Raw genomic sequence first — 24,488 nt, 5'->3', positions numbered from 1 at the left:
GATGTCGAGGATTGTTCCCTCTACCCTACGCTCTGAAGTGTTTTGATCAGGAATGAATGCTCTATTTTGTCACATGCTTTCTCTGCATCTAATGAGATGATCATATGGTTCTTGGTTTTTCTCTTTCTGATATGATGAATCACATTGATTGTTTTACGAGTGTTGAGCCAGTCTTGTGTCCCGGGGATAAATCCTACTAGGTCATGGTGAATAATTTTCTTAATTTATTGTTGGATCCTATTGGCTAGGATCTTGTCGAGAATTTTTGCATCCATGTTCATCAGGGCTATTGGTCTGTAATTCTCCTTTTTGGTGGGGTCTTTGTCTGGTTTTGGGATTAAGGTGATGCTGGCTTCATAGAACGAATTTGGAAGGACTCCATCTCTTTCTATCTTTCCAAACAGCTTTAGTAGGATAGGTATGGTTTCTTCTTTAAACATTTGATAGAATACCCCTGGGAAGCCATCTGGCCCTGGACTTTTGTGTCTTGGGAGGTTTTTGATGACTGCTTCAATTTCCTTCCTGGGTATTGGCCTGTTTAGGTTTTCTATTTCTTCCTGTTCCAGTTTTTGTTGTTTGGGGCTTTCCAGGAATGCGTCCATTTCTTCTAGATTGCCTAATTTATTGGCGTATGGCTGTTCATAATATGTTTTTAAAATCGATTGTATTTCCTTGGTGGTGGTAGTTATCTCTCCTTTCTCATTCATGATTTTATTAATTTGAGTCTTCTCTCTATTCTTTTTAATAAGACTGGCTAATGGTTTATGTATGTTATTAATTCTTTCAAAGTACCAACTCCTGGTTTTGTTGATCTGTTCCACATTTCTTCTGGTCTCGATTTCCTTGAGGTCTGCTCAAATTTTCATTAACTCTCTTATTCTGTTGGGTGTAGGATCTAGCTGCTGTTTTTTTCTCTAGCTCCTTTATGAGTAAGGTGAGATTTTGTATTTGAGTTCTTTCCAGTTTTTGAATGGATGCTTGTTTTGTGATGTATTTCCTCCTTAGGACTGCTTTTGCTGCATGCCAAAGATTTTGAACGTTTGTGTCTTCATTCTCATTAGTTTCCATGAATCTTTTTAATTCTTCCTCAATTTCCTGGTTGACCCTTTCATCTTTAAGCAGGATGGTCCTTAACCTCCAGTGTGTGAAGTCCTTCCAAACTTCTTGTTGTGATTTAGTTCTAATTTTAAGGCATTATGGTCTGAGAATATGCAGGGGACGATCTGAATCTTTTGGTATCGGTTCAGATGCGATTTGTGACCCAGGATGTGGTCTATTCTGGAGAAAGTTCCATGTGCACTTGAGAAGAATGTTTATTCAATTCAGTTTGGATGTAAAGTTCTGTAGATATCTGTGAAATCTATTTGCTCCAGTGTATCATTTAAAGATCTCGTTTCTTTGGAGATGTTGTGCTTAGAAGACGTATTGAGGGTAGAAAGACCTAGATTGAAGTCACCAAGTATAAGATAATAATTATCTAAATATTTCTTCACTTTCATTATTATTTGGTTTAAATATTTGGCAGTCTCACATCGGGGCGTATATATTGAGGATTGGTAGGTCCTCTTGTTGGATAGATCCTTAAGTATGATTTAGTGTCCATCTTGATCTCTCACTACAGTCTTCGGGGTAAATTTTAGTTTACCTGATATAAGGATGGCTAACCCTGCTCTCTTTTGAGGACCATTTGAATGGTAAATGGTTCTCCAACACATTATTTTCAGATTGTAGGTGTCCTTCTGTCTAATATGAGTCTCTTGTAGACAGCAAATAGTTGGGTCCTACTTTTTTATCCAGTCTGAAACCCTGCGCCTTTGAAGGGGTCATTAAGCCCATTCACGTTTCGAGTTACTATCGACAGATATGAGTTTAGTGTCATCATGATATCTTTTCAGCTCTTGTTTTTGTGGATTGTTCCACTGAGCTTCTTAAAGGGGAATTTTAAGAGTCCCCCTTAAAATTTCTTGCAGAGCTGGTTTGGAGGTCACATATTCTTTCAGTTCCTGCCCTTTTGGAAGCTCTTTATCTCTCCTTCCATTTTGAATGAGAGCCTTGCTGGATAAAGTATTATTGGTTGCATGTTCTTCTCATGGAGGACCCTGAATATATCCTGCCAGCCCTTTCTGCCCTGCCAGGTCGCTTTGGAGACATCTCCTGATACCCTAATGCTCCTCCCCATAAAGTTCAGGATTTTCTTGTCTCTTGCTGCTTTAAGGATCTTCTCTTTATCCTTGGATTTTGCAAGCTTCACTATTAAATGTCGAGGTGTTGGATGGTTTTTATTGATTTTAGGGGCGGGATCTCTCTATTTCCTGGATCTGAATGCCTGTTTCCCTTCCAAGATTAGGAAAGTTTTCAGGTATGATTTGTTCAAATACACATTCCGGCCCGCTGTCCCTTTCAGCGCCCTCAGGAAACTCATTTACACATAGGTTTTTCTTCCTCAGGCTGTCGTTTATTTCCCTTAATCTATCTTCATGGTCTTTTAATTGTCTGTCTCTTTTTTCCTCAGTTTCTCTCTTTGCCATCAACTTGTCTTCTATGTCACTCACTCGTTCTTCCACCTCCTTATCCCTCGTCATTAGGACTTCTAGTTTGGATTGCATCTCATTCAATTGATTTTTAATTTCGGCCTGATTGGATCAAAATTCTGCAGTCCTGAAGTCTCTTGAGTCCTTTATGCTTTTTTCTAGAGCCACCAGTAGCTGTATAATAGTGCTTCTGAATTGGTTTTCTGACATTGAATTGTAATCCTGATTTGTAACTCTGTGGGAGAGAGGACTGTTTCTTTCTTTTGAGGTGAGCATTTCCTTCTAGTCATTTTGCTCGGTGCACAGTGGCCAAAAACAAGTTGTTGGGCTTAAGAAAAAAAGAGAGGAGAGAAAGAAGGAAAGAGAAGAGAAAAAGAAAAAAGTAAAAAGGAAGAAAAAAAGCTAAAAAGAATAAAAGGAGAAATTATAGAAAGAAAAGGGGAGAAAAAGGGTGGGGGAAGCAATCAGAAATAAAAAAAAACGTGGGGGAGTATCTTCTGATTCTGTATACTTTAAGTCCCTTGACTTCCCCTGGAAGTTGTACGTCTAGCTGGTCTTCTGGGGGAGGGGCCTGTTGTGCTGATTTTCAGGTGTTAGCCCTTGGGGGAGCTCCTCTCCCCCTGCCTGGTGAAGCGCTCAGTGGAGGTTGTTTACCCCGTGAAGCCCAAGGAGGAACGACCCCAGTGGCAGTGGCCAGGTCTGAAAACCGGTATTCAGCCCTGCAGTAACTCCGGAGAAATCCATCTGCAGGGCCTGGAGGCTCTGGGGTGGGGCTGCTGGTCTGCTGAGCTCTTGGCAGGAGCGTCCTTGCTGTCCTGGGCCCTCCGGGCCTCTGCCTGTACCGGGGGAGGCCGAATCCTGGGCTGTGTCTCGGCGCCCTGTGCTCTGGGGCCAGCGCTGTTGGATTCTCGCTCCCCGCCGTGCAGCCACCTCTCCACAGAGCCGCCGCCCTAACCCCTCTGAGCTGCTCCAGGAGCCGCGCAGCCCCCTCCACACAGAGCCTCTTCCTTTGCCCTAGGTGCTGCCACCTAGCTCCTTCCAGGGACCCACAGCCCCCTCTGCACAGAGCCGCCACCCGAGCCCCTCAGAGCTGCTCCTGGGTCAATGCATGTGCCCTGCAGCCCTTAGGGAGCTCGGTGCACTCTCCTGGGAGTGCAGGTGTCTGTTAGTGTTCCAGGGACCCCAAGGGTTCCCCACCCTCCTGGTGTCCTGCTCTGAATTGTTGCGAGCGCCATTCCACCCTGGAAGATTGGTGCAGCTCCTGATTCTCTGGGACAGAGCTCTCCTGACCGGGGGACACTTGCCCTGGCCTTAGCTTCGGCTCCTCGGTGGCCTCTCCCCCTTAGATGCCTTTTGTTTATTTCTTTTTCCCATCTTCCTACCTTCATAGAAGCACAAACTTTTCTCACTGTAGCATTCCAGCTGGTATATGTTTAAATCTCAGGTCAAATTCCTAGATTTTCAGGATGATTTGAAGGTTATCTAGGTAATTTGGTGGGGACAGGTGACTTGGGGACACTTCTCTTCCGCCATCTTGCCCCTCCTCCTGTATGTTACCTTTTAGCTTTGGTTGTTTCTTTCACTTTGCAGAAGCTTTTCAATTTGATGAAGTCCCAATAGTATTTTTGCTTTTGTTTCCCTCACCTCAGAGGCATATCTAGAAAGATGATCCAATGGCCAATGTCAACGACGTTGCTGCCTATCTTTTCTTCTTTGTATGGTTTCAGGTCTCACATTTAGGTCTTTCATCCATTTTGAATTCATTTTTTATATAGATGGTGTAAGAAAGTGGTCCAGTTTCCTTCTTGGGCATGTGGCTGCCTGGTTTTCCCAACACCATTTGTTCTTATCCTGGGGTCAGGTTTATGGTTTCTTGAAGAGACTGTCTTTGTGCCATTGGATATTCCTTCCTGCCTTGTTGTCCATTAATGGATCATAGAGTTACATGTTTTTATCTTTTTTTGGCTTTCCATTCTGTTCTATCGATCTAAGCATCTCCTGTTGGGAGATCCCTTATTGCTGATTCAGTTTCTCTGCTGGTTATCTGTCTGTTCAAGTTTCTTGTTTCTTCCTTTTTCATTTTTGCTATGTTATATATTTCTAGGAATTGATCTATTTCTTCCAGGTTCTCAGTTGTTGGCATATAATTTTTCATCATATTCTCTTATTATCATTTCTATTTCTCTAGTGTTGGTTGTTATTTCTCTTTTCTCATTTGTGATTTTATTTGGGTCCTTTCTCATCTTTTTGTCTTTTTGTCTTTTTTAAAGATTTTATTTATATATTCATGAGAGACACAGAGAGGCAGAGGTATAGGCAGAGGGAAAATGAGGCTCCATGCGGGGAGCCTGATGTGTGACTTGATTCCCCAGGACCCCGGGATCAGGACCTGAGCCAAAGCACATGCTGAACCACTGAGGCACCCAGGTGCCTTGCTGATTCAATTCCTTTGCTAGTTATGGGTCTGTTTATATTTTCTATTTCTTCCTATTTCAGTTTTGCTCATTTGCACATTTCTAGGGATTTGTCCATTTCTTCCAGTTCTCCCAGTTTGTTAGCGTATAATCTTGCATAGTATTCGCTTATAATTGTCTTATTTTTCTGGTGTTGATTGTGATCTCTCTTCTCTCACTTGTGATTTTATTTATTTAGGTTTTCTCTTTTCTCGTTGATAAGGCTGGGTAGGGCTTGATCCATTTTATTAATTATTTTGAAGAACCAGCTCTTAGTTTCGCTATTCCATTCTACTGTTTTGTTGTTTCTGTTTTGTTTATTTCTGCTCTCATCTTTATTTTTTCCCTTCTTCTGTAGGCTTTAGGCTTTGTTTGCTATTCCTTTACCAGCTCCTTTAGGTGTAGGGTTAGGTTGTGTATTGGAGACTTCTTGTTTCTTGAGGTAGGCCTGTATTGCTATGTACTTCCCTCTTAGGACTGCCTTTGCTACATCCCAGAGGTTTGGAGAAACATGTTTTCATTTTCATTTGTTTTAAATTTCCTCTTTAATTTCCTGGTTGCTCCATTCATTCTCTAGTAGGATGTTCATAATCTCCACGTATTTTTGGTCTGTCCAAATTTGTTCTTACTGTCGACTTTGAGTTTCATAGCCTCATTGTCCAAAAATGTATATGATGTGATACCAACCTTCTTGTACCTGTTGTACCTGTTGAGGGCTGATTTGTGGGCCATGATATGATCTGTTCTGGAGAATGTCCCATGTGCACTTGAAAGGAATGTGTATTCTGCTTTAGGATGAAGTGTTGAGACTATATCTTTGAGTCCCTCTGGTCCAGTCTGTCAAGGCTGTTGTTCCCCTGTTGATTTTCTGCATAGACGATCGGTCCATTGCCATATATGGGTGTTAAAATCCCCTGTCATTGTATTATTATCAGTGAGTTCCTTTACGTTTGTTGTTAATTGGTTTCTATATTTCGGTACTCCTATGTTGGCAGCATAAATATTTAGTTGTTTGGACTTTTTTTTTTTAATTATTTTTTATTGGTGTTCAATTTACCAACAAGCAGAGTAACACCCATGCTCATCTAGGCAAGTGCCCCCCTCAGTGCCCATCACCCATTCACCCGCACCCCCTGCCCACCTCCCCTTCCAGCATCCCTTGTTTCTTTCTAAGAGTTAGGAGTTTTTATGTTCTGTCTCCCTTTCTGATATTTCCCACACATTTCTTCTCCATTCCCTTATATTCCCTTTCACTATTATTTATATTAACCAATTGAATGAGAACATATGTTTGTCCTTCTCTGATTGACTTACATCTCTCAGCGTAATACCTTCCAGTTCCATCCACGTTGAAGCAAATGGTGGGTATTTGTCGTTTCTAATGGCTCAGTAATATTCCATTGTATACATAAACCACATGTTCCTTATCCATTCATCTTTCAAAGGACTCCAAGCCTCCTTCCACATTTTGGCTATTGTGGACATTGCTGCTATAAACATCAGGGTGCAGGTGTCCCCGCGTTTCAGTGCATCTGAATCTTTGAGGTAAATCCCCAACAGTGCAATTGCTGGGTCGTAGGGCAGGTCTATTTTTAACTCTTTGAGGAACCTCCACACAGTTTTCCAGAGTGGTTGCACCAGTTCCCATTCCAACCAAAAGTGTAAGAGTCTTCCCTTTTCTGCGCATCCTCTCCAAAATTTGTTTTTTCTTGCCTTGTTAATTATCCCCATTCAGTGGTGTGAGGTGGTTCTCATTGTGGTTTCGATATGTATTTCCCTAATGGCAAGTGATGCAGAGCACTTTTTCATGTTCATGTTGGCCATGGCAATGTCTTCCTCTGTGAGATTTCTCATGTCTTTTGCCCATTTCATGATTGGATTCTTTGTCTCTTTGTTGTTGATTTTAAGAAGTTCTTTATCGATCTTTGAAACTAGCCCTTTATCTGATACGTCATTTGCAAATATCTTCTCCATTCTTTAGGTTGTCTTTTAGTTTTGTTGACTGTATCCTTTGCTATGCAAAAGCTTCTTATCTTGATGAAATCACAATAGTTCATTTTTGCTTTTGTTTCTTTTGCCTTTGTGGATGTATCTCCAAGAAGTTACTGTGGCCAAGTTCAAAAAACATGTTGCCTGTGTTCTCCTCTAGGATTTTGATGGACTCTTGTCTCACATTTAGATCTTTCATCCATTTTGCGATTATCTTTGTGTATGCTGAAAGAGAGTGGTCTAGTTTCATTCTTCTGCATGTGTATATCCATTTTTCCTGCACCATTTATTGAAGAGACTGTCTTTCTTCCAATCGATAGTCTTTCCACCTTTATTGAATATTAGTTGACCATAAAGTTCAGGGTACACTTCTGGGTTCTCTCTTCTGTTCCATTGATCCATTTGTCTGTTTTTGTGCCAGTACCACACTGTCTTGAACCACAGCTTTGTCGTACACCCTGAAATCTGGCATTGTGAAGCCCCAGATATGGCTGTCTTTTTTAAAATTCGCCTCGCTATTCAGGGTCTTTTCTGATTCCACACAAGTCTTTTTTTTATTATGATAGTCACACAGAGAGAGAGAGAGAGAGAGGCAGAGACACAGTGAGAGGGAGAAGCAGGCTCCATGCACTGGGAGCCTGACATGGGATTCTATCCCGGGTCTCCATGATCGTGCCCTGGGCTAAAAGCAAGTGCCAAATGGCTGTGCCACCCAGGGATCCTGATTACACACAAATATTAAAATAATTAGTTCTAACTCTCTGAAGAAAGTCCATGGTATTTTGATAGGGTTTGCATTAAAGGTGAACATTGCCTTGGTAAAATTGACATTTTCACAATGTTAATTCTGCCAATCCATGAGTATGGAATATTTTTCCATCTCTTTGTGTCTTCCTCAATTTCTTTCAGAAGTGTTCTATAGTTTTTAGGGTATAGATCCTTTAACTCCATCGTTAGGTTTATTCCCAGGTATCTTATGCTTTTGGGTGCAATTTTAAATGAGATTGACTCCTTAATTTCTCTTTCTTCAGTCTCATTGTTAGTGTATAGAAATGCCATTGATTTCCAGGCATTGATTTTGTATCCTTGAATGCTACTAAATTGCTGTATGAGTTCTAGCAACCTTGGGGTGGAGGCTTTTGGGTTTTCTATGTAGAGTATCATGTCATCGGTGAAGAGGGAGAGTTTAACTTCTTCTTTGCCAATTTGAATGCCTTTATTTCTTTTTGTTGTCTGATTGCTGAGGCAGGACTTCCAGTACTATGTTGAATAGCAGTGGTGAGAGTGGACATCCCTGTCTTGTTCCTGATCTTAGGGGAAAGGCTCCCAGTGCTGCCCCATTGAGAATGATATTTGTAGTGGGCTTTTCATAGATGGCTTTTAAGATGTTGAGGAATGTTCCCTCTATCCCTATGCTCTGAAGTGTTTTGACCAGGAATGGATGCTCTATTTTGTCAAATGCTTTCTCTGTATCTAATGAGATGATCACATTGTTCTTGGTTTTTCTCTTGCTGATGTGATGAATCACATTGATTGTTTTACGAGTGTTGAACCAGCCTTGTGTCCCGGGGATAAATCCTACTAGGTCATGGTGAATAATTTTCTTAATTTATTGTTGGATCCTATTGGCTAGTATCTTGTTGAGAATTTTTGCATCCATGTTCATCAGGCTATTGATCTATAATTCTTTTTGGTGGGGTCTTTGTCTGGTTTTAGAATTAAGGTGATGCTGGCTTCATAGAACGAATTTGGAAGGACTCCATCTCTTTCTATCTTTCCAAACAGCTTTAGTAGGATAGGTATGGTTTCTTCTTTAGACGTTTGATAGAATTCCCCTGGGAAGCCATCTGGCCCTGGACTTTTGTGTCTTGAGAGGTTTTGGATGACTGCTTCAATTTCCTCCTTGGTTATTGGCCTGTTCAGGTTTTCTATTTCTTCCTGTTCCAGTTTTGGTAATTTGTGGCTTTCCAGGAATGCGTCCATTTCTTCTAGATTGCCTAATTTATTGGCGTATGGCTGTTCATAATGTTTTTAAAATAGTTTGTATCTCCTTGGTGTTGGTAGTGACCTCTCCTTTCTCATTCATGATTTTATTAATTTGAGTCTTCTCTCTCTTCTTTTTAATAAGGTTGGCTAATGGTTTATCTATCTTCTTAATTCATTCAAAGAACAAACTACTCGTTCCGTTGATCTGTTCCACAGTTCTTCTGGTCTCGATTTCCTTGAGTTCTGCTCGAATTTTAATTAACTCTCTTCTTCTGTTGGGTGTAGGATCTATCTGCTTTTTCTTCCTCTAGCCCCTTTATGTGTAAGGTTAGCTTTTGTATTTGAGTAGTTTCCTGTTTCTGAATGGATTCTTGTATTGTGATGTATTTCCCCCTTAGGACCGCTTTTGCTGCATCCCAAAGATTTTGAACGGTTGTATGTTCATTCTCATTAGTTTCCATGTATCTTTTTAATTCTTCCTTCATTTCCTGGTTGACCCTTTCGTCTTTTAACAGGATGATCCTTCACCTCCACATGTTTGAGGTCCTTCCAAACTTCTTGTTGTGATTTAGTTCTAATTTCAAGGCATTATGGTCTGAGAATATGCAGGGGACGATCCCAATCCCTTGGTATTGGTTCAGACCCTATTTGTGACCCAGTATGTGGTCTATTCTGGAGAAAGTTCCATGTGCACTTGAGAAGAATGTGTATTCAGTTGAGTCTGGATGTAAAGTTCTGTAGATTTCTATGAAATCCATCTGCTCCAGTGTATCATTTAAAGCTCTTCTTTCTTTGGAAATGTTGTCCTTAGAGACCTATCGAGGGTAGAAAGAGCTAGATTGAAGTCACCAAGTATAAGTGTATTATTATCTACGTATTTCTTCACTTTGGTTATTAATTGGTTTAAATATTTGGCAGCTGCTACATTCTGGGCATATATTGAGGATTGTAAAGTCCTCTTGTTGGATAGATCCCTTAAGTATTATTTAGTGTTCCTCTTCATCTCTCACTACAGTCCTCGGGGTAAATTTTAGTTTATCTGATATAAGAATGGCTACCCCTGCTCTCTTTTGAGGACCCTTTGAATGGTAAATTTTTCTCCAACATTTCATTTTCAGATTGTAGGTGTCCTTCTGTCTAATATGAGTCTCTTGTAGACAGCAAATAGATGGGTCCTGCTTTTTTATCCAGTCTGAAACCCTGCGCCTTTTGATGGGGTCATTAAGCCTGTTCACGTTCAGTGTTACTATCGACAGATATGAGTTTAGTGTCATCATGATATCTTTTCAGCTCTTGTTTTGTGGATTGTTCCACTGAACTTCTTAAAGGGGAATTTTAAGAGTCCCCCTTAAAATTTCTTGCAGAGCTGGTTTGGAGGTCAAATATTCTTTCAGTTCCTGCCCTTCTTGGAAGCTTTTTATCTCTCCTTCCATTTTGAATGAGAGCCTTGCTGGATAAAGTATTCTTGGTTGCATGTTCATCTCATGGAGGACCCTGAATAATCCTGCCAGCCCTTTCTGGACTGCCAGGTCACTGTGGAGAGGTCTGCTGTTACCCTAATGCTCCTCCCCATAAAGGTCAGGATTTTCTTGTCTCTTGCTGCTTTAAGGATCTTCTCTTTATCTTTGGAATTTGCAAGCTTCACTATTAAATGTCGAGGTGTTGGACAGTTTTTATTGATTTTAGGGGGGATCTCTCTATTTCCTGGATCTGAATGCCTGTTTGCCTTCCCAGATTAGGAATGTTTTCAGCTAGGATTTGTTCAAATACATATTCTGGCCCTCTGTCCATTTTGGCACCCTCGGGAACCCCAATTACACGTAGGTTTTTCTTCCTCAGGCTGTCGTTTAATTCCCTTAATCTGTCTTCCTTGTCTTTTAATTGTCTGTCTCTTTTTTCCTGTTTCCTTCTTTGCCATCAACTTGTCTTCTATGTCACTCACTCGTTCTTCCACCTCGTTATCCCTCGTCCTTTAGACTTCCAGTTTGGATTGCATATCATTCAATTGATTTTTAATTTCGGCCTGATTGGATCTAAATTCTGCAGTCATGAAGTCTCTTGAGTCCTTTATGCTTTTTTCTAGAGCCACCAGTAGCTGGATTATAGTGCTTCTGAATTTGCTTTCTGACATTGAATTGTAATCCAGATTTTGTAACTCTGTGGGAGAGACGACTGTTTCTGATTCTTTCTTTTGAGGTGAGGTTTTCCTTCTAGTCATTTTGCTGAGTGCAGAGTGGCCAAAAACAAATTGAATTGGGAAAAGGACAAAAAGAGAGGAGAGAAAGAAGGAAAGAAAAGAGAAAAAGGAAAAAGAATAAATGAAGAAAGAAGGAAAAAAGAGAAAGAAAAGAAAGAAAGTGGAGAAAGAGGGTGGGGGAAGCAATCAGAAATAAAAAAAAAACATGGGGGAGTATCTTCTGATTCTGTATACTTTAAGTCCCTTGACCTCCCTTGGACTTGTCCGTCTAGCTGGTCTTCTGGGGGAGGGTCCTGTTGTGCTGATTTTCAGGTGTTAGCACGTGGGGGAGCTGCTCTGTCCCCTGCCTGGTGCAGGGCTCAGTGCAGTTAGTTTACCCCGTGAGGCCCCAGGAGGAACAACCCCAGTGGCAGCGGTCAGCTCTGGAAACCTCTATTCAGCCCCCGCAGTAACTCAGGAGCAGTCCATCTGCAGGGCCTGGAGGCTCTTGGGCAGGGCCGCTGATCTGCTCAGCTCTGAGCAGGAGCGTCCTTGCTATCCTGGGCCCTCCGTGCCTCTGCCTGTCCCAGCAGAGGCCAAATCCTGGGTTGTGTCCTGGCGCCCTGTGCTCCGGGGCCTGCGCTGTTGGATTCTCGCTCCTGGCCATACAGCTGCCTCACTGCAGAGCCACCGCCCGAGTCCCTCCGAGTTCCTCCTGGAGCTGCGCAGCCCCCTCCACACGGCGCCTCTTCCTTTGCAGGTGGCGCCACCGCCAAGGTGCTCCCGGGGCCGCTCAAACTCCTACACGCAGAGCCACCACCGGAGCCCCTCAGTGCTACTCCCTGGTCAATGCATGTGCCCTGCAGCCCTTAGGGAGCTCGGTGCACTCTCCTGGGAGTGCAGGTCTCTGTTAGTGTCCCAGGGAGCCCTATAGCATCCCCGCCCTCCTGGGGTTCTTCTCTGACTCCTTGAAGGTGCCATTCCGCCCTGGAAGATTGGTGCAGCTCCTCCTTCTCCCAGGACAGAGCTCTTCTGTCCTGTGGACACTCACCCCGGCCTTAGCCGGGCTCCTCTCAGGGCCCTTCATACTTGGATGCCTTTAGTTTCTTTATTTCTTTTTTCCGTCTTCCTACCTTGATAGAATCACGAACTTTTCTCACTGTAGCATTCGATCTGGGCTCTGTTTAAATCTCAGGCCAAATTCGTAGATTTTCAGGATGATTTGAAGGTTATCTAGGTAATTTGGTGGGGACAGGTGATTTGGAGACTCTACACTTCCGCCATTTTTGCCCCTCCTCCTGTATGTTGCCTTTTAGCTTTGTTTGTTTCCTTCACTTTGCAGAAGCTTTTCAATTTGATGAAGTCCCAATAGTATTTTTGCTTTGTTTCCCTCACCTCACAGGCATATCTAGAAAGAAGATCCAATGGCCAATGTCAAAGACGTTGCTGCCTATCTTTTCTTCTTTGTATGGTTTCAGGTCTCACATTTAGGTCTTTCATCCATTTTGAATTTATTTTTTATATATATGGTGTAAGAAAGTGGTCCAGTTTCATTCTTCTGCATGTGGCTGCCTGGTTTTCCCAACACTATTTGTTCTTTTCCTGGGGTCAGGGTTAGGGTTTCTTGAAGAGACTGTCTTTGTGCCTTTGGATATTCCTTCCTGCCTCGTTGTCGATTAATGGATCATAGAGTTACAGGTTTGTATCTTGTTTCGGCTTTCCATTCTGTTCTATTGATCTAAGTGTCTCCTGTTGGGAGGTTCTTGATTGCTAATTCAATTTCTCTGCTGGTTATATGTCGGTTCAAGTTTCTTATTTCTTCCTTTTTCATTTTTGCTATGTTATATATTTCCAGGAATTGATCTATTTCTTCCAGATTCTAGGTTGCTGGCATATAATTTTTCTTAATGTTCTCTTATAATCGTTTGTTTTCCTGTAGTGTTGGTTGATATTTCTCTTTTCTCATTTGTGATTTTATTTGGGTCCTTTCTCATCTTTTTATCTTTTTTCTTTTTTAAAGATTTTATTTATCTATTCATGAGAAACACAGAGAGGCAGAGGTATATGTAGAGGGAAAATGAGGCTCCATGCAGGGAGCCTGATGTGTGATGTGATCCCCTAGGACCCTGGGAACATGACCTGAGCCAAAGAAGATGCTCAACCACTGAGGCACCTAGGTGACTAGGTGCAATTCCTAGCTAGCAATTCCTTTGCTAGTTATGGGTCTGTTCACATTTCCTATTTCTTCCTATTTCAGTTTTGCTCATTTGCACATTTCAAGGGATTTGTCCATTTCTTCCAGGTCTCCCAATTTGTTTGCATATAATTTCATAGTATTCCCTTATAATTGTCTAATTTTTCTGCTGTTGATTGAGATCTCTCTTATCTCATTTGTGATTTTATTTATTTAGGTCTTTTTTCTCATTGATAAGGCTGGCTATGGTTTGATCCATTTTATTAATTATTTTGAATAACCAGCTCTTAGATTCGTTATTCCATTCTACTGTTTTGTTGTTTCTGTATTGTTTATTTCTGCTCTCATCTTTATTTTTTCCCTTCTTCTGTAGGCTTTAGGCTTTGTTTGCTATTCCTTTACCAGCTCCTTTAGGTATAGGGTTAGGTTGTGTTTTGGAGACTTCTTGTTTCTTGAGGTAGGCCTGTATTGCTTTGTACTTCCCAGTTAGGACTGCCTTTGCTAAATCCCAGAGTTTTGGAGAAACATGTTTACATTTTCATTTGTTTTAAATTTCCTCTTTAATTTCCTGGTTGATCCATTCATTCTCTAGTAGGATGTTCATAATCTCCACGTATTTTTGGTCTGTCCAATTTTTTTTCTTACTTTTGGCTTCAAGTCTTATACCGTCGTGGTCCGAAAATATACAGAGTGTGATATCAACCTTCTTGTACCTGTTGAGGGCTGATTTGTGGGCCATGATATGATCTGTTCTGGAGAATGTCCCATGTGCACTTGAAAGGAATGTGTATTCTGCTTTAGGAAAAAATATTCAGACTATATGTGTTGAGTCCCTGTGGTCCAGTGTGTCAAGGCTATTGTTCACCTGTTGATTTTCTGCATAGACGATCGGTCCATTACAATAAGTGGGTGTTAAAATCCCCTGTCATTGTATTATTATCAGTGAGTTCCTGTACGTTTGTTGTTAATTGGTTTTTATTATTTAGGTACTCCCATGTTGGCAGCATAAATATTTAGTTGTTGGATCTTTGTTTTAAATAAATTTTTTTTATTGGTGTTGAATTGACCAACATACCGAATAACACCCAGTGCTCATCCCATCAAGTGTCCCCCTCAGTGCCCATCACCCATTCACCCCCACTTCCCGCCCTCCTCCCCTTCTAGCACCCCTAGTTCATTTCTCCGAGTAGGAGTCTTTATGTTCTGTCTCCCTTTCTGATATTTCCTACGCAATTCTTCTCCATTCCCTTATATTGCCTTTCACTATTATTTATATTCCCCAAATGAATGAGAACATACACTGTTTGTCCTTTTCCGATTGACTTACTTCACTCAGCATAATACCTTCCAGTTCCATCCATGTTGAATTAAATGGTGGGTATCTGTCTTTTCTAATGGCTGAGTAATATTCCATTGTATACATAAACCACATCTTCTTTATCCATTCAATTTTCAATGGACACCGAGGCTACTTCCACAGCTTGGTTATTGTGGACATTCCTAATATAAACATCGAGGTGCCGGTGTCCCGGCGTTTCATTGCATGTGAATCTTTGCGGTAAATCCCCAACAGTGCAATTTCTGGGTCGTTGTGCCATTCTATTTTTATCTCATTGAGGAACCTCCACAGAGTTTTCCAGAGTGGCTACACCAGTTCACATTCCCACCAACAGTGGTTTCTATATTTAGGTACTCCCATGTTGGCAGCATAAATATTTTGTTGTTTGATCATGATAGAGAGTCTTTTTAATTATGAAATAATGCCCTTCTTCATCTCTTTTACAGTATTTGTTCTTTCTTTTTTGAAATTTAAAATATTTATTTATTTATTCATGAGAATTACACAGAGAAGCAGAGGAAGGAACATAGAGTGAGAGGCAGGCTCCCTAAAGGGAGGCTGATGTGGGACTTGATCCTTGGATCCCAGAATCACACCTGAGCCGAAAGCAGATGCTCAACCACTGAGCCACCAGGTGTCCCCCAGGGTTTGGTTTCAAATCTCATTTGTCTGATATAAGTATGGGTCCTCCAGCTTTCTTTTGATATCCATTAGCATCATAGATTATTTTCTATCCCCTGACTTTCAATCTGTTGGTGTCTATAGGTCTAAGGTGAGCATCTTGTAGTCAGCGTACAGATGGATGTTGTTTTTTTAATAATAATTTTATTTATGATAGTGTGAGAGAGAGCGAGAGAGAGAGAGAGAGAGAGAGAGAGGCAGAAAATTAGGCAGAGAGAGAAACAGGCTCCCCACCAGGAGCCCAATATGGGACTCGTTCCAAGACTCCAGGATCACACCCTTATTCAAAGACAGAGGCTCAACCCCTGAGCAGCCCAGACATCCCGGATCCTGTTTTTTAAGCCCCTCTGATACCATATATCTTTTTATTGGAGCATTTAGTCTATCAGCATTCAGAGTGATTATTCAAAGATATGAACTTTGTGCATTTGTGTTACTGGAAGAGTTGGTGTTTCTGGTGACGTTCTCTGGGCCTTTCTCGTCTTTGTTGCTTTTGGTCTCTTTTTTTCCCCCACTAGAAGAGTCCATCTTAAAATTCCGTACTGGACTGGTTAATTGGTCATGAACTCCTTTATATGTTGCCTGTCTGGGAAAATCTTTCTCCCTCCTTCTCTCCTGTATGACACCCTTGCTGAAGAAAGAATTCATACAAATTGGACTCCAATAAAAAGAAATTTAAAAACATAAAATAAATTTTTGCTATTATGATTGAGGAAAATGGCATTTAGGTTGAAAAAGCAGAAGCTGAAAGAGAGGAGGAAAGATTTCACCCTCCGTAGCCTTCATAGGGACCTGGTTTCCTTTCCTAGGAGGGCCCCCCGCCTCCGGAGGATGCTTCCTGCCCCTCTGTCCTCCTTTCTGGAACACAGCAAAGACATCTCCGTACCTCCAACACCTCTGCAGTCATGACTTATAGCGTTTTCCAAATATCCTATTGGGGACAACATTGTAGTGTATGTAACCATCTGGCTGCTGTTTGACAACATTGGGGGGATTCCGACTTTTGTGGTTTTGAGCTGCGTGTGTGTCTATCACATGCAGCTATCCCATGCAGCCATCAGATCCTCTGGCTGGGTCACCCAAAACCCCGAAATTGTTGGCAGAACATCATTTCTGGTGCTGGCGCTGGGCAGCTAGCTGGGCTCTGTTGCCATGATGGGGCTCACTCATGCAGGAACTTTCAGCTGGAAGGTCAGCAGAGCTGGAAGTTCCGGCTCAGCCACATTCCCATGTACAGCAGTGGGTACGGCCTCCCCTAGAAGGCATGTGGGGAGGTCAGCTGTGTGTGCCTGGAGGTGCCCTTGCAGGGGCTGGTTAGCGCCTAGGTGGTGCTCCCTCCTCCTTTCTGGGGGTCTCTCCATGCCCCGTGCACATAGTTCTGGGAGACACAGAAATGGGTTGGCTCTGAATTTTCACACCACAACACTTTATTGGCTTTCTACAGCAAAGGCTCAGAGCCATGAGCTCGTGCCTTCCCCTGGGGAAGGAGACCTTTCTGTCCTTTAAGGGGGGGCAAGAATCACACGGGGTGGGGGGGCGGGTGCTGGAGTCCCCCACCTGGGAGAATGTGTGGACTCCGGGTGGGGGCAAGTGTCCTGAGGTTTCACCCTGATTGACGGTTCTGAGGACAGCAGAGCTGACCTGGATCTGTTGCTCATGGCCTCCTGCTCTGGGTCCCTGCAGGGCATCAGGACCCCGGCTTCAGGCTCTCTGGGGCTGGAGCACCTGGAGGAGTCTGCCTCCTGGTGTGGGTGTGGGTGGGCCCCACCTGCTTACCCTTCCTCTCCCCACACTGGTGGGTCCTGGGATCCCCAGGGCTGCCCTAGATCAGCGACCTGGATCTGTGGGGCACGCCCAGGGCCCAGGATGCCACATCCAGCTCTGAGAGGGCTCACTCAGCCCAGGGCCAGAATCCAGGGCTGGCCAGGGCCATGGGGGCCTGATTCCATTAGTCTTTGAGTTGGGACTGGTGTGGGCTCAAATCAACCCAGCCCCCAAAGAGCCTAGGCCCAAGTCAGCCCAGGTCCCTCTGGGTTAGGGGCTGGTGTCCTGTGCAGGTTGTGCCGCCCTCCAGGAGGAAGAGTAGGAGGAGGCAGGGCACAGTGCTTCCTCTGCTCCATGCACCTGCACCCACCCTGTCGGGGGCTCCCTGTCTTTCCTCCTCCCTGCAACCCCTGGATACACTATGGGACACCGGGCTTCTGATGGTAGCAGGCTGTCCAGAGAACCATGGGGAGGCTGACCATGTCCCACAGGGGGCAGCTGCACCGGGTCCTTGCTGAGGGGCGATGGTGTGTGAGTGGATGGTGTGTGGGCAGGGGTATGATGGTGGTGGATTGAGGGGGATGGTGTATGGGGGATGGTGTTGGGGTATAGTGTGGGTGGGGTTTGTGTGGAGGTGTGTGGGTTTGAGGGGGATGGTGTAGGGGGGATGCCATGAGGGATAATGATGTAGGGGGATAGTGTGTGGGTGGGGAATGAAGGGGATGGCGTGGGGGGCCTGCAGACACAGGGCATCCCCTTTCTCTAAGATGCACACCAAGACATCTACAGATAAAGGCGACCACAGTCTGGGGTTTATTGTGACACCTGCCTCAGGGGCCCCGTGTGGTCAGTTCAGGGCCCTGGCTGGACTGGGCGCATTATCTGGGGGTCATCATACTATGTATGTTTACAAATTGCAAGTTGTCTCAAATTAAATGCATAGAATTTAGAAATATATAAAGCACCGAGGGTGGGTGTCACTCTGACCCTTCAGACCCTCATCGGATCAATGTGTGTCCTTCTCCAGTCACAGCGATGCAACCTGCCCCCAGGTCCCCTTAATGCCCCCATGGCCCCCACCCAGGCACCTGGTTTTCAGGGTGCCGTCCGTCACCCCTTTGGGGATCAGCTCACATCGCAACCCCTGGAGGCCCCATCCTAGTGGCCTCCTCATCCCTGAGACACCAGGGGTAGAGACACGGAGGTCATCCCCAGCACCCTACCATGCCGCTGTGTTTTGTTGGCTGCTGTTCTTCCCCCGGCCTCAGAAGCCCCATGTTCCCTTCCCAGAAGCCACCAGTCCTCCCCCGGGTCCCATTCCCCTGGAACCTCAGCCTCACCCTACCCCGTAGTAGTCCCAAAACATGATGTGACTGCTGAACGTCATGTTGATGTCCAGGTCCACCTGCTTGATGTCCCTGGAGGAGACCAGGGCCTCTTATTTCATTTCCTGTGTGAATACCATGGAGGAGGAGCCAGCGTCAGGGACTCAGACCCTGACATGTCACCAGGTGCCATCCTGGGCAGGGAGCCCAGGGGCCACCATGGGATTGTGTCCTGCGGAATCCTCCTTCCTTCCCCTGGGAAGTTGGGGACGGCGGGAGTGCCCAGCATGCCCATGGACCTGTGTGAGGGCCTGTGCCCAGCTGTTGTGGGCGGGGAGGTGACTGAGGTTCAGCCTGGGTGGGAGGGGACAGGAGGTCAGTCCAGGTGGGAAGGGGACATGGGGGTGTTGTGCACAAGATGGCGAATCTGAGAAACCACTAAGGAGCCGACACTGATGCAAACAAATAAGAGTTGTTTTACAAACTCGAGCATGGGTCCAAGTGTACCCCACAGAGTAGAGCAGGGAGTTGGACACCGAGGACGGTTTTAACTTAGTTTTAAGGGCCTGGTCTTGGGGACCTCCAGAAGGGCTGGAGCAATTCCTCAAGTTCTGTTCACTTTTTGATATGGGGCCTTCAAGGGCATTGAGCACTCTTCTCATTCTAATAGGGGCTTCCAGCCCTTGGATTCGGCTCAGTTTTTATTCTATTCTGGGGCATTCTGGACATTAAGCTGTAAATTTTTGTTTTTTTCCTGTATCTGAAGTAATGTAAATTTCAGCTCTTCTTCACAGGGGCCTGGGATTGCTGGCTGTGTGCAAATGCTGAACTTAAAGTGGAATGGCCGTAATGTTCTCGGCCTCCCCACGTCCCGTCCCATACTCTCTAGCTCCTGCCGCCCTCCCCAGAGCTCCTAAGAGAGCAATTGCAAATGACCTCAACGTGGCAGCCTGTGTTGGGGGACAAGCCCCGGGATTTGCGATCAGGAAGACCTGGAGATCGGCGTATCGGCTATGCAGCGTGATTTGATGCTGCAGACTCTTATTCCCTAAGGCTATCTTGACAACTGACTTTGTACATAGAAAAGTTCTCCTTTGCCTTTAAAAGATGAGGAGCAAGTCAAAGCATTTTTTCTCTGCCCATCTGATTGCTCAGATTCCAATCTGAGACGTATTGACTTTTAATATGGATAATGTACTATCCGTAGTAGTATTGTTAATATATTCTGACACTAGTAATTCAGAGGGATGAGGCTTTCTCAACTATTTCTTCACAGCTCAGTCACTCATCAGAAAATGCATCTTTATGGATTTGGAAATAACTGAGAGACATTATTACCAATGGTCCTATTATTATGTGAAGGATTCTTCCCTGAAATTCTTCCCCTGTTTCAACTGACACTGAAACACTGTGAACTCTTTGGAAGACAAATGTCAAGGAGATAAATGTTATGCCTTGCTAATTTTAAATGCACTTGCAAATTGGTGTCTATTATAATAGAAGTTTTTTAATCTGATTTTTGCTATTTATTATCCTTTCCTGCTTTTCAGGTTGAGAATGCATTGTACGTGTTCATAAGTGTTTTTCTTTCCTTCTGATATAAAATTTTTACTTTGTTCCCAATGAAGGAACTCTCTAAGAATAAGGCAAAAGTTACTTCAACTATTCTTGAAATGTCTTCACACTTGGAGCCTGATTTATTTAACTCAATTTTCAAAATAAATCTTGTTTATTGGAATAAAAACAAAGATTTATAGGGAAATTGAGAAGATAGTAAGAGAATTCTCATTCACTTGCACTCAATTTTTCCAATTATTGATATATTAGTATGGTTCAAATATTAGCTAATGAATCAATATTAAAATATTTGCATTAACCAAGGACAATGCTTTATTCAGATTTCCTTAGTTTTTGCTAAGTTACCATTCCTCATATCACACTCCATTTGTCCTCATGTTTTCTTAGGCTCCTCTGGATTGTGACAGTCTTTCAGTCTTTCCTTGTTGTCTTTGAACTGGAATGCTTTGAGAAGTAGAGTATTTTGTAAAATTTCCCTCAGTGGGACATGTCTGTTATCTCATGATTGAACTGTTTTTGTGGATTATATACAGAGATATACTGATTTTTTATTATTATCATATAAAGGATAGATACTATCAACATAATTTATCAGTCTTGGTATCCATCTGATCATCTTGCTGATGTAGTGTTTGTCAGCTTTCTCCGTAGTAAAGTGATTCTTTATTATTGTTATTATTATTATTAATATTATATTATCATTATTTTTAAGGTTTTTCATAATATATTTTATAGAAGGAAGTTACTATGTGTATTGCACACATAAGAGTGGGAAGGTATGCTCATGAACTTGAGGGTGGAATGTCTGCACAAATTGTTTGAAATTCTTCTACATGGGAGATTTCTCTTCATTCTGGGTTTGTTTGTGTCTTTTTCAAAGACGCTATTTAATTAATTGAGAGAGAGAGGAGAGAAAAACCATGAGTGAGAGGGGCAGAGGAAGAAGGAGAAGCAGGTTCCCTGCTGAATAGGGAGTCTTCCTTGGGACCTGGATCATGATCTGAGCCTAAGTCAGAAGCTTAACTGACTGAGCCACCCAGGTGCCACTTTTTCTTCCTTCTTTTTTTTTTTCTTAATAATAAATTTATTTTTTTGTGTGTGTTCAATTTGCCCACATACAGAATAACACCCAGTGCTCATCCCATCAAGTGCCCCCCTCAGTGCCCATCACACATTCACCCCCACCCCAGCCCTCCTCCCCTACCATCACCCCTAGTTCGTTTCCCAGAGTTAGGAGTCTTTATGTTCTGTCTCCCTTTCTGATATTTCCCACACATTCCTTCTCCCTTCCCTTATATTCCCTCTCACTATTATTTATATTCCCCAAGTGAATGAGAACATACAATGTTTGTCCTTCTCCGATTGAGTTACTTCACTCAGCATAATGCCTTCCAGTTACATCCACGTTGAAGCAAATGGTGGGTATTTGCCATTTATAATGGCTGATCAAGGCCCACCTTTTCTCTCTCTTCATCTTCTGAGTCTCCTATGATATGAATGTTATTGCTTTAATAAGTGGCTGAGTTCCCTATGTCTGCCTCTGTGGTCCATAACCTTCCTTGTTTTTAAGGCTTCCACTTGGGACTGCATCTCAGTTATAGCATTTTTAATGTTGGCTTGACTAGATTTTAGTTCTTTTATTTCTACAGGAAGGGATTCTCCAGTTTTCTTCTGTGCTCTTTTTCCAGCCCAGCTGCTGTCTTTATAATCATTGTTTTAAACTGTATTTAGACATCATATATGTGAATGGATGAACTTCCTGGCTGTGAGTACTACCTCATGTTATTTTATGAAGGTGAATTTCTCCATCTCATTATTTTTTCCAAAAAAAAAAAAAAAAGAAGGAAGAACAAGAAAAACAATAAATTTGCCCTCCTAAAAGAACACCAGATTATTTTGGCCTGCTTGTTAAAAGATTCTAAATCCCAAAATAAGAAACACAATTAAAGTACCATGAAACTAAACATAAGAAATATATAAGGTACATACATAAAATTTAAAATAAGGCAATTTATAAACTAGAATCAAAGAAAATACATGAAAATAAAGCACAAAGTACAAAGGAAGCTAGACCCTACTTTCCAGGCAGAGCTGAAGCTCTGCAGCCTCTGCGGTCCAACAACTTGGTGGCAGCAAGTGGTCTGTGCATGGTCTGGGAATGGCCCATGGCGCTGATTGTCAGGTGCACATCTGCCTGGGAGATGCACCTGTGGGGTCAGAGGTGGGGTGGGCTTCAGCACCTCGGCCTCCAGCGGGTGGCACTGTGCTGCTCCCTGAGACTCCGTGCTAATGGGAGGGATGCGGGTGGGGACGCTGGGTCCTCTAGCTCTGGGGCTGAGCATCCCGCCCCCCAGTCTGCAGGCCCACCACAGAAGAGCCGCCAAGCCCCCGGGTCTCTGCTGCTTCTCTCAGAATCCTGCTTTCACTCTGCCCTCATCCGAGTTTCTTTTGGTTTTGTTTTTTATCTCAGTCTGTTGTGCCCAAGATTGCGAATTCGAGAAATCACTGAGAAGCCGACACGAATGCAAACACATGAGGGTTTATTTACAAGATCAAGATAGTGTCCTAGTATACCCGACAGAGTGGAGCAGGGACTTGGACCCCGATGTGGGTTTTTGCTTAGTTTTAAGGGCTGGTCTTGGGGACCTCCAGAAGGGCTGGAGCAATTCCTCAACTTCTGTTTACATTTTGATATGGGGCCTTCAAGGGCATTGAGTTCTGTTCTCATTCTAATAGGGCCTTCCTGTCCTTGTCCTGGGCTCAGTTTTGATTCTATTGTGGAGCTTTCTAGGTCATTAAACTGTAAACAGCAAAGGTTCCACACCTGGAAGGGGGACGTACACTGTCTCTATATGCTGAAGATGCGGTGCTAGAAGAAGGAAACCCGAGAGCCTCTACCAAAACCTGTTAGAACTAAGGAGTGAGTTCAGTAAAGTCACGGACACAAACTGACCCTAGAGCAGAGTAGCCTTGCTGTGTCCCGACAATGAGCACTCAGGAAAAAAATGAAGTTGTGACTCCCTTCTCAGGAGCATCAAGGAGAATTAATAATGAGACTGAACCAAAGGAGCACAAGACTTCTGCACTGAGCCATACCAGGCTCTGGGAGGCCATCCTGGGCTCGTTGGGTGAGAGCCTCATCTTGTGAAAATGTCCGCAGTTCCTGAATCCACCCTCAGATTCAATGTCACTCCTATCAAAATCATGGTGGCAGATCTTCGAAATAGTAAAAAAAAAAACCCATAACATCCATCTGCCCCCACAAATGACCCCGGACAGCAAATCAGTATTGGAGAAGCAGGAGAGAGCAGAACGCAGCACTTTCCTATTTCAAATGATGTCACAGAGACACAGGATAAAGCAGTGTGGTTCTCGGGCCCCCAGCTGGCTCTGTTGGTTAAGCATCCGACTCCTGACCTCACCTCTGGTCCTGATCTCAGGGGTCATGAGTTCTAGCCCTGGGCTGGGCCATGGATGAGGCATGGAGCCTATTTAGACAAACAGGACCCACGGTGGGTGGTCCCGGTATAAGCTGAATGAGCAAAACTGAGAGTCTAGAAGGAAATGTGCTCTGATACAAATGATTTTTTAACTTAATTTAATTTAAACCCAATTAATTAATGTATAGTGTATTATACTTTCAGAGGAAGAATTCAGGGATTCACCAGTTGGAGATAACAGCAGTGCTCATGACATCATGTGCCCTCCTTCATGCTGGTCCCCTGTTATCCCCAACCTCCAGCGGCCCTCAGTTTGTTTCCTATCATTAAGAGTCTGTATTTCCTGCATCTGTTTTTATCATATTTGTTTTTCCTTCCCTTTACAGTTGTTATCTGCTTTGCTTCTTTAATTCCACCTATGAATGACACCACACGGTCATTCTCTTTCCCGACTGATTTATTTCACTTAACATGATTTCTCTAGTTCTATCCACATCATTGCAAATGGCAAGATTTCCTTCTCTTTGATAGCTGAGTACCATTCCTCTCTCTATGACCATCATCTATCTCCCGTCCTCTTTATCCATCATCTGCCCGAGGGCACCAAGTCTCCTCCCACAGTGTGGCTACTGTGGACCCGGCTGCAGTGGAAATTGGGGTGCAGGTGTCCCGAGTCTCACTGCATCTGTATCTTCGGAGTGAGCTCCAGGCCTTTCACCTGCTGGTCGCAGGGCGGCTCTATTTGTAACTTCCTGAGGAGCCTCCACACTGTCCAGGGCGGCCACACTAGCCCGCAGTCCCACCCACAGTGGAAGAGGGTTGAGTGAGTTTTGCAGGACGTGGTAAAAGTCTGGTCCACATTTCATTTCGTGTCCTGTGGCTACAATTCCTTATCTTTAAGTATTTCTGGGGAATCCGGGTGTTGGGCTCCATTTCAGTGAGATGTTTCCGAAGCTAACAGGCCACAGCTGGAACCTGGATGAGGCAGGTGTGGCCTCTGGAGCACCCGACTCTTCCTGCATGGCCTCCTGC

The sequence above is a fragment of the Canis lupus genome, chromosome 12, assembly GCF_048164855.1.
Source record: "Canis lupus baileyi chromosome 12, mCanLup2.hap1, whole genome shotgun sequence".
Taxonomy (NCBI): domain Eukaryota; kingdom Metazoa; phylum Chordata; class Mammalia; order Carnivora; family Canidae; genus Canis; species Canis lupus.
This window is presented reverse-complemented; position numbering follows the sequence as displayed.